At 57.9% G+C, this 7,539-nt stretch overlaps 1 protein-coding gene across 1 annotated transcript in view; it reads left to right on the forward strand.

The window, feature by feature from the left end:
- The first annotated feature begins 2,334 nt into the window (after positions 1–2,334).
- The window catches only part of FAM65A (family with sequence similarity 65 member A), a 32,162-nt gene continuing 26,957 nt past the window's right edge, over positions 2,335–7,539 (forward strand). Inside the window, exons 1-2 of the mRNA XM_017740887.1 lie at positions 2,335–2,493; positions 3,246–3,673. The gene's annotated coding sequence lies outside the window, so the exon portion shown is untranslated. The remainder of the gene's footprint in view (positions 2,494–3,245; positions 3,674–7,539) is intronic.

Genomic DNA, 7,539 nt, shown 5'->3' on the forward strand with positions numbered 1-7,539 from the left:
CATCTGGGCTCTTCCACCTGATCCAGCCACCTGTTTCCCATGTAAATGCTTGCTCTTTTCTTTCCCAGCTCATATCTGTGGCCAGAGTGGTCAGTGCTCACTTGGGCACCTCCCTATCAGCGCTGTGATGGCAGCAGGAGGAGGGGAATCCCTGGGAAGGAGTGGCTGAAGGACAGGAGTGTGGGGGAAGGGCCCGATCCCGGCCAGTGCATTGCTGTGCTCAGCCCAGTGCTGGCTCGGAGACATGGCCAATCCTCCCCTGAGTGCCCTCCCTGCCCCTTGGCAGAGGTTCTCCTGCCCCAGTTACTCCACACAAGCCAGCTGGAGCCTGGCCAGCCTCGGAGGGGGGGAAGCCCTGGGAAGGAGTGGCTGAAGGACAGGAGTGTGGGTGAAGGGCCTGATCCTGCCAGTGCATTGCTGTGCTCAGCCCAGTGCTGGCTCAGAGACATGGCCAATCCTCCCCTGAGTGCCCTCCCTGCCCCTTGGCAGAGGTTCTCCTGCCCCAGTTACTCCACACAAGCCAGCTGGAGCCTGGCCAGTCTCCACAGGCTGGCTCCATGCCCATCTCTCTCCATGTTTCTCCCTTTCTCCCACACCACATGCTGGATCCTGGAAGATGAGCAATGCCAGAGATCCCACCATGGATTGCTGACAGCTTACAGTCGTCATCCCCCTCGTGGTCATTGCCAGCCCTGTGAGATGTGTGTCACTGCTCCCTTGGGGATATGGCGGGAGACAGGACTGCTGGCAGCTGGGACAAGCTCCATCAGCCTGGGACATCACCTGGGATGTGGTCAGGTCATCCAGGGCATGGGCAGCACTGTGTTCTGAAGGTGGTAGGAGGAGGAGTGGGAAGCTCTGCAGTACTGGACACAGCTGCTGGGGACAAGAACTAACCCCAGGGCACTGCTGGGCATTGAAACACCTGGAGCATCAGCCTGTAGGAATCCCAGTGCAGTGGTCTTCCCGTTGGGTGCGAGGATAGCAGACTAACTGCTGTGCAGAACCAAGTGGAAACGGTCAGTTGATCCCATTTTTCAAGCCAACAAGAGACTGGGGCAGGATGACCCAACTTGGACCTCTCTCTGCAACTGGGATTCACCCCTGGTGAGTGCTTTGCCTTCACAAGTGCAGCCAGCTGCTCTCCAGGAGCCCATCCTTCCACCCTCTGAGACAAGGCTCATCCCAGGCAGGACATGCTGGAGCTGAGCCACCAGGAACTGTGCCACCCATGGTAATTTGGAGGCCAGGGACCCCTGAGAACCTTAAAGTGCTCCAGGGCACGTGTTCTTCAGGAAGCCTCAGCGAGAGGCCAGATGGGCAGGTCTCCCTGCTCAAATGCTTGCCAAGTGGTGTCGGCTTTTTCTTTGCACAAGTTCCGGGTGTTTGTGCTCATGGAGCTGATTATCTTCCCCGTTTCCTCTCCTGCCTGATGTTTCCTGCCTCACTCCTTCCCTCCCTTTGCTGGCTTTGCCCTTTGTGTCAGGCTTATTTCCTGGCTCTGGGAAGTGTCAGACTTCAGCGTCCCCCCTGCCCACTGGGATGGCAGCACACAGCCCTGTGTCCTTTCACTGGGTGCAGTACAGTGCCCCAGGAGACACTTGAAATCCCAGCTCTAGCTGCTCCCTGGGAGCACAGGCAGGTTTGGACAGAGTAAATGTGATTTAGGATCCATCTGCTTTTAGCAGCTGATCCATCTCTGTTCTGAAGGTGGGCACAGGTGCCAGCTGGACCAGCGTTAGTTCCAGCAGTAGGGAAAACTCGACAAACTCGCGGAAGGTCGTGGAAGCATGTCTGGGGACTTCCAAAGACCATGGGTGGGGAAGTTGTCACCCAGAGCAGCTCAGACAGCCTCCCCCAGCCCCTTTGGAGCCACAGTAACATCTGGGGGCAAACATCTCTCTGCTCCAGGGAGCCCAGCAGCTCTCCAGGCTCCAGGGATTGTCCTCAGTGGAGGGAAAAGCCCACATTTCCCAGGGTCTTCCAGCAGCTGCCTTACTCCAGACCAATAGCCACTGGCAAAGACTTGTTGCACCAGGAGCTGGAATCAGGCAGGTCTGTGGGTTGGGGTAGGAGCAGTGAGGACACCAGGAGTCCTGACCTGACTTGCCAGTCCCATTTTGAGCAAGACCCATTTTGAGAGACACCCTCCCACACCCGAGTGGGGTGAATGGCAGCAGGCAGAGCCTCCGTGGAAGGCAAAGGCTGCTACAGGAGGAGAGGGTCAAAAAAAGGAAACGGAACGGAAAAGGGCTGCTCCTGTGACAGCGATGCAGCTGCGGAGGTGGAGCAGCAGGCAGGTCACAAACAGCAGGACACGAGGAAGTGCTGGGACACCAGCCAGCGTGGCCAGGCTGCAGCAGCTCCAGGTGCAGCAGATCTTTGCTGGGAAAGACCAAGAGCAGAGGCAACCAGAACTGCAGGGACCCCAGCCAGGACCTGGAGATCCCCTTTGCAGGAGTCGTCTTCCAGCCAAATCTTTCTTCTGCCAAGGTGTGGGCACTGTCCATGACGTGGGGGGATGGGGCAGCAGGACGGTCACGGTGGGGACCATGTGCTGGGTGACACCGCGGTCCTGGGGCTCAGAACCCTGGGTGACCATTCTCAGAGGCACCAGCAGTGGGAAACACCGGTGCTGGGAAGGCTGGACTTTCTGGGAGTGCAGGGTTTGGGGGGTGCTGGGGTCCAGGGCTGCCATCAAAGCACAGGGACCCAACTTGGGTCCATGAGAAATGAGGCTCTGGAGGAGGAACAGCCCGGTCCCTGCTGCTAAGGACTGCTAAGGAAGCTGAGTGGGACCAGCAGATAATGTGCTGAGGGTTCCTCCGGCACGGCTGCAGCTGCAGGGCTGGGGTTGCTCCATCGCTATCAGTCCCTGCAGAGCCCCATGCATCCCTTCTCCCTCCCCTGTGTTATTGTTTGCCTGGAGGAAGCAGCTCACCAAGTCGCACCTCAAGCTTTTAACCCACTGGTGCCTGCCCTGGTGCTCTCCGCTCCAGTCAGCCAGAGCCGGGCAGGCTTCACATCTGCCCTAGGAGGGTGGTTTGGTACTGGGAGCTTGCTCCAGGCTTTGCCTCTCTGGCAACCAGCAGCAGCCCTTGACTCATCTCTCCCAAGCCATGTTGTCTCCCATGGGTCTCCCACAGCCCCTTTTGCAGAGGGCAGACGCTGTCATTGTCACCTCTAAGGCTCTGAAAGCTTTAGATGCCTATGATTCCCTCCTTCCTCTCTCTTCCCCTTTTTAGCTGGTCGGATCCTGCCTTGTGCTTCCTCTGGAAGCCCCCTGGTCTGCTGGGGGGCACCATGGAGGCAGCAGCTTTACCAGCTTCACACAGACTTAACCCAAACCCCTAATAAGGAGTTTGGAGGAAATCCATCTTGGGGAAGAAAACTGCAGCACTTCACCAGCTTCGTTTGACAGGCTGGGATTTAATCAAACCCCAGGATCTACAGAGGTGCTCCTTGGGGAAGTGGAAATCAGACAGAACATCTCAGCAGCCTTCTCCAGATTGTCATCTTCTCACACAACTGAGCTCTGCCAAATTGCCCCCACTTCTCGACTGGCAGGGAGGGGGCATCAGTGCCCCATCAGCACAGGCTGGGCTGTGCCCTCCCTGGTGATGACCACCGAGGGACACCTTTCCTGAGCATCAGTGTCCCTGCAGGAGCAGAGGTAGGTCACCCACTGCTGAGCCTGATGGGGTGATGCAGATGATCCACATCCCCTGTGAACACACCACAGATGTTGATGAGCCCATCACATGTCCCAGTGCCCCCTGTGCACCCACAGAATAAACCAGAGGTTTGCCTGCTCTGTGCCCTGGGACCCTGGCACAGCCACACCCATGGATCTTCAGAAAAAAACCTGTTTGGGAGCAAGGAGGGTGCACCCGTGGGTCACAGAGAAGTGCTCGCCCTTCCTCCCACAGCTGGGCTCTGCCCATGCCTTTTCCCCCAGGGGTGCCCACAAAAAGGATGATGCTGCCAGAGTGATGCCTTGGCCGTAGCACCCAGTCCTGCTCTGCAGGGTCCTGCCAGGGGTTTGCAGCAGGTCAGCCTCTCCCTGCCCATCCCACAGCACCAGCTGGGCCTGAATTTCCAGCTCTTGCAGAACAAGTTCCCAGGTGGCTGCACTTGGGGCTGGCACTGTGCCGAGATGCCAGTGTGCCTGTCCGGTGCTGTGTGTGTGGGGGGGGGGCTGTGGGGATGGCGATGGGGTTCAGCTGCCCAGGGCATGCCATGGGCTGTGGCAGGCTTCCTGCTGCTGTCTGCAGGACAGGAATTGCTAGAGGGGTCATCTCCTCGGTCCCCAGCATGTCAGCACACAAATGTGTCTGTTCCAACTCTCGACCCAGACCTGCTGCCCTGGAGCATCTTCCCCCCCTTGTTGTCTCAAGAGAGTGGAGTTAAGACCCTGTGATGGCAAGAACAAGGATCCAAGCTCATTCTAATGAGTTCTCTCCCCCATGTCCCTCTCCTCGGAGCCAGGGAAGTGATGCTGGGGAGGAACTTGGCTCCTCTTGTTTGTTATTACAGGATAAAGTTACCCTTTAAAGCAGAGCCAGTGCTGTCAGGGCTGCATACCATCCGGGAACATCGCTCCTTCCAGCGGCTCCACACACTTCTGGTTATTGTGCTCGCACGGAGCCAGCCCAGCCCCGGTCACAGCGAGGGGGATGCAGGTGGGGGGATCCAAAAAGGATCTTTTCCCACACTGGGAAAATTGGGAGCAAAGGGAAAAGGCCTCTCTCCTCAGACGAGGGCTTTTCTGATTCTGGGATATGTGGAAAAGAGGAGCAGAAAGCAAGGACTGGGAGCAATGAAAGGGAAGGGGGAGCTGGATGTGGTTGGGGTGTTTTGGGGTTTCTCTTGTCTCCTGGGATGCTCGCTCTGACTCAGCTGGGGACCCTCTGGATAGGGCAGACTGCCGGTTGCCACTGTGCACAGGCTGGGCAGTGGTGTGCAGCTGGCACCCATCGCACCACCCCACAAGTCCAGCGACAGCTCAGCATCTCCTGGCAATGTGCAGATGGGAAGAGGGGTGGCTTCTCCTTCGAGCTCCAGCCTCTGTCCCTGGGGGTCCCAAATCCAGGGGATCCCTCTCTCCTGTGAGCTGGCACCCCAGGAGACACCCCAGCACCCCAAGGCTTTGCAGACATGAGGGTTTCTCAGCAGCAGCCTGGCCATCCCACCCACACTAGACCCTCTGGAGGTGGCTGGGGTCTTGCTCCGGGTTTGACTGCCCCGCGCTGAGCCATGACATGCCTGTGGGGTGGAGGGGAAGGAAGCTGACCTGGTGGAGCCGAGCCAGGGAGAGCTTCCTGGCAGTGCTCTCCAGCCTCCAGTGCCTTCCGTGCTGCTGCAGATGGCTCTGGGTGGGATGGAAAGCAGGCAGAGGGCTGTGTGAGCCCTTTCCAGCCATTCCCCAGCCTGGCATCCACCGGCTCTGTGCCGCTCGGGAGGCAAACGCCAGCTGGGGCCCTGACACCGCCACCTCAGCGGGGTGTCGAGGGAAGCCTGACTCATCCCCAGCAGGAGAATCTGAGACTTGCGCATGTAAACAGAGCTCGCCCTTGCATGCCAGCACATGTGACAGATACAGGAGAGACCGGCTGGGGGCTGGGGCTGGTGGCATTCACACATGTGCTAGAGGCATGAACAAGGGCTGGAATGGGCCCTGCTTGGGGGCATCTCTTGGGTGGGGAGGATGTGGCAGGATCCATGCTATTGGCATGTCCCCCCTCTGCTACCCCTACCCGCCCGGCGGCTTTTAGCAGCTGGTTTTAGTCTTGGTTTTCTGTTTGACTGCCACTGCTTTCCTCCGGAGACACTCTTCCCAGCACAAACCCATTTGGACCAACAGCCAGGAGAGGTAGAATAGGTGCAATGGTGGCCTCACCACCTCTGGAGGTATTCAAAAAAATGCATGGATGCGGCATCTGGGGGACATGGTTTACTGGTGGGCATGACAGTGCGGGGTTAATGGACCTGATGATCTTAGAGGTCTTTTGCAATCTTAATGATTCTATGAGAGCAAAACTCCTGAGATGCCACCCCACAGTGCCAGCTTCAGAAGCAGAGTGCAGCTCGTGGTGTCAGGGGGTCTCCCTGCATGTTGTGCTGGGATGGAGAGAGCATGGAAGTGCTAGTGTGGGAGCACAGAGGCTCCCCAAGTGCCTGTTCCATCCCAGGAGCAGGGATCGCTCAGAAACCTCCCAGTTATTCAACACACTCCCCAGCACGTGATTTCCCTTGGGTTTAGATGTGCTGTGCTGTGGGCTCTGGGCTGGGAGAGCTGTAGGCCAGCTGGGAGAGGAGATATCACAGCCACTTCCTATCCTTGCTTACCCTGCACAGCCAGTTTCATTTCCTTAATCCCCATCCCAGCATTTTCTTTGTTGTTTTCTTTGGAGGGGAGGGAGCTTTGCTGGAGGCTGGTGCTCGCTGCAGGAAGCACTTTCATGCTCTGGGAGGCCAACGTGGGTGCCCACTGGCTGTTCCCAGATGGACTCACTCTGCTCTTGGGTGTAGCAGGTGCTGCTCACGGGGGTACAGGGACCCCACTTTAGCAGTGGAATGGATCAGGGTGTGTGTGGGATCCCCTGTGCTGCTTGGGAGGACGATATTTACATGCATTTGCATACAGCTCTGCTAAATTTGTAGACTCAGCCCTGCCAAAACACCTTGTGCTCCGAATGGCCTTTTGCACTCACATCCTTGCAGCACCATTTGGGGCAATGTATTCCTACCTCAGCCAGCTTGATTGGCCAAGCTTTGCTTCACCTGGTGTGATGTTGAATCCTCAGCCTGCTGATACCTTTGCCATTGTCCATCTGTGCCATGGTCCAGCTGCCAATTGCCCTGCTCCATCTGCTGGGCTGGGCTGGTTTCTGGGCTTGCCCACAGCCTCAGCCTTCCTGTTCAGTGCTGGACAATGCCAAGGGACTGTAGGAATCTTGTGAATCATGGATACTTTGGGAGTGATCCTACGGGTGTGTGCGTGAGCTGGTTCCTGCTGTGCTGAGGTGGGGATGGCTGCCTGGTTGCAGGAGGTGGAGTGGTCCCAGGAGATGTTCAGCCCCCCAGGCTGAGCTGGGATAGGGGTTGGAGATGCTGCCAGCCACCTTCCTGGGGTGGAGAAGGGAGTTAGGAGGGGGGACAGCTGGCTGGTGGCCAGAGAGTCTGGACCAGGGTTGTTCTGCAGTTCCTTAACCTCCTGGCCCATGCTGGGGCTGGACCTGATGAAGTCACAGGCTGGATGTCCTGGCTCTGCTGCAAAGCTCTGACCCAGATTCTGGATTTCTGGCTAGAGTCTGGGAGAGTTGACCAGTACCCAATGCTGCCTGACACTGAGTAGGTTTATGGCCACTCTGGGGTTATCGTGTCCTCCCTTTTCCCAGCCCCGGGGGCAGGCAAAGTGCTGGGACAAGCAATTCTGCCCCATAGAAAAGGACAGGCTGGGTCAGGGCTGTGCCCCAGACTGCTGCCGCTGTGAGCTGGCCCCGAGTGTGTCGGGGGAGGGTTTTCCGCAAGGGTCAC

Source organism: Corvus brachyrhynchos, unplaced genomic scaffold, assembly GCF_000691975.1.
Source record: "Corvus brachyrhynchos isolate BGI_N302 unplaced genomic scaffold, ASM69197v1 scaffold26, whole genome shotgun sequence".
Classification (NCBI taxonomy): Eukaryota; Metazoa; Chordata; class Aves; order Passeriformes; family Corvidae; genus Corvus; species Corvus brachyrhynchos.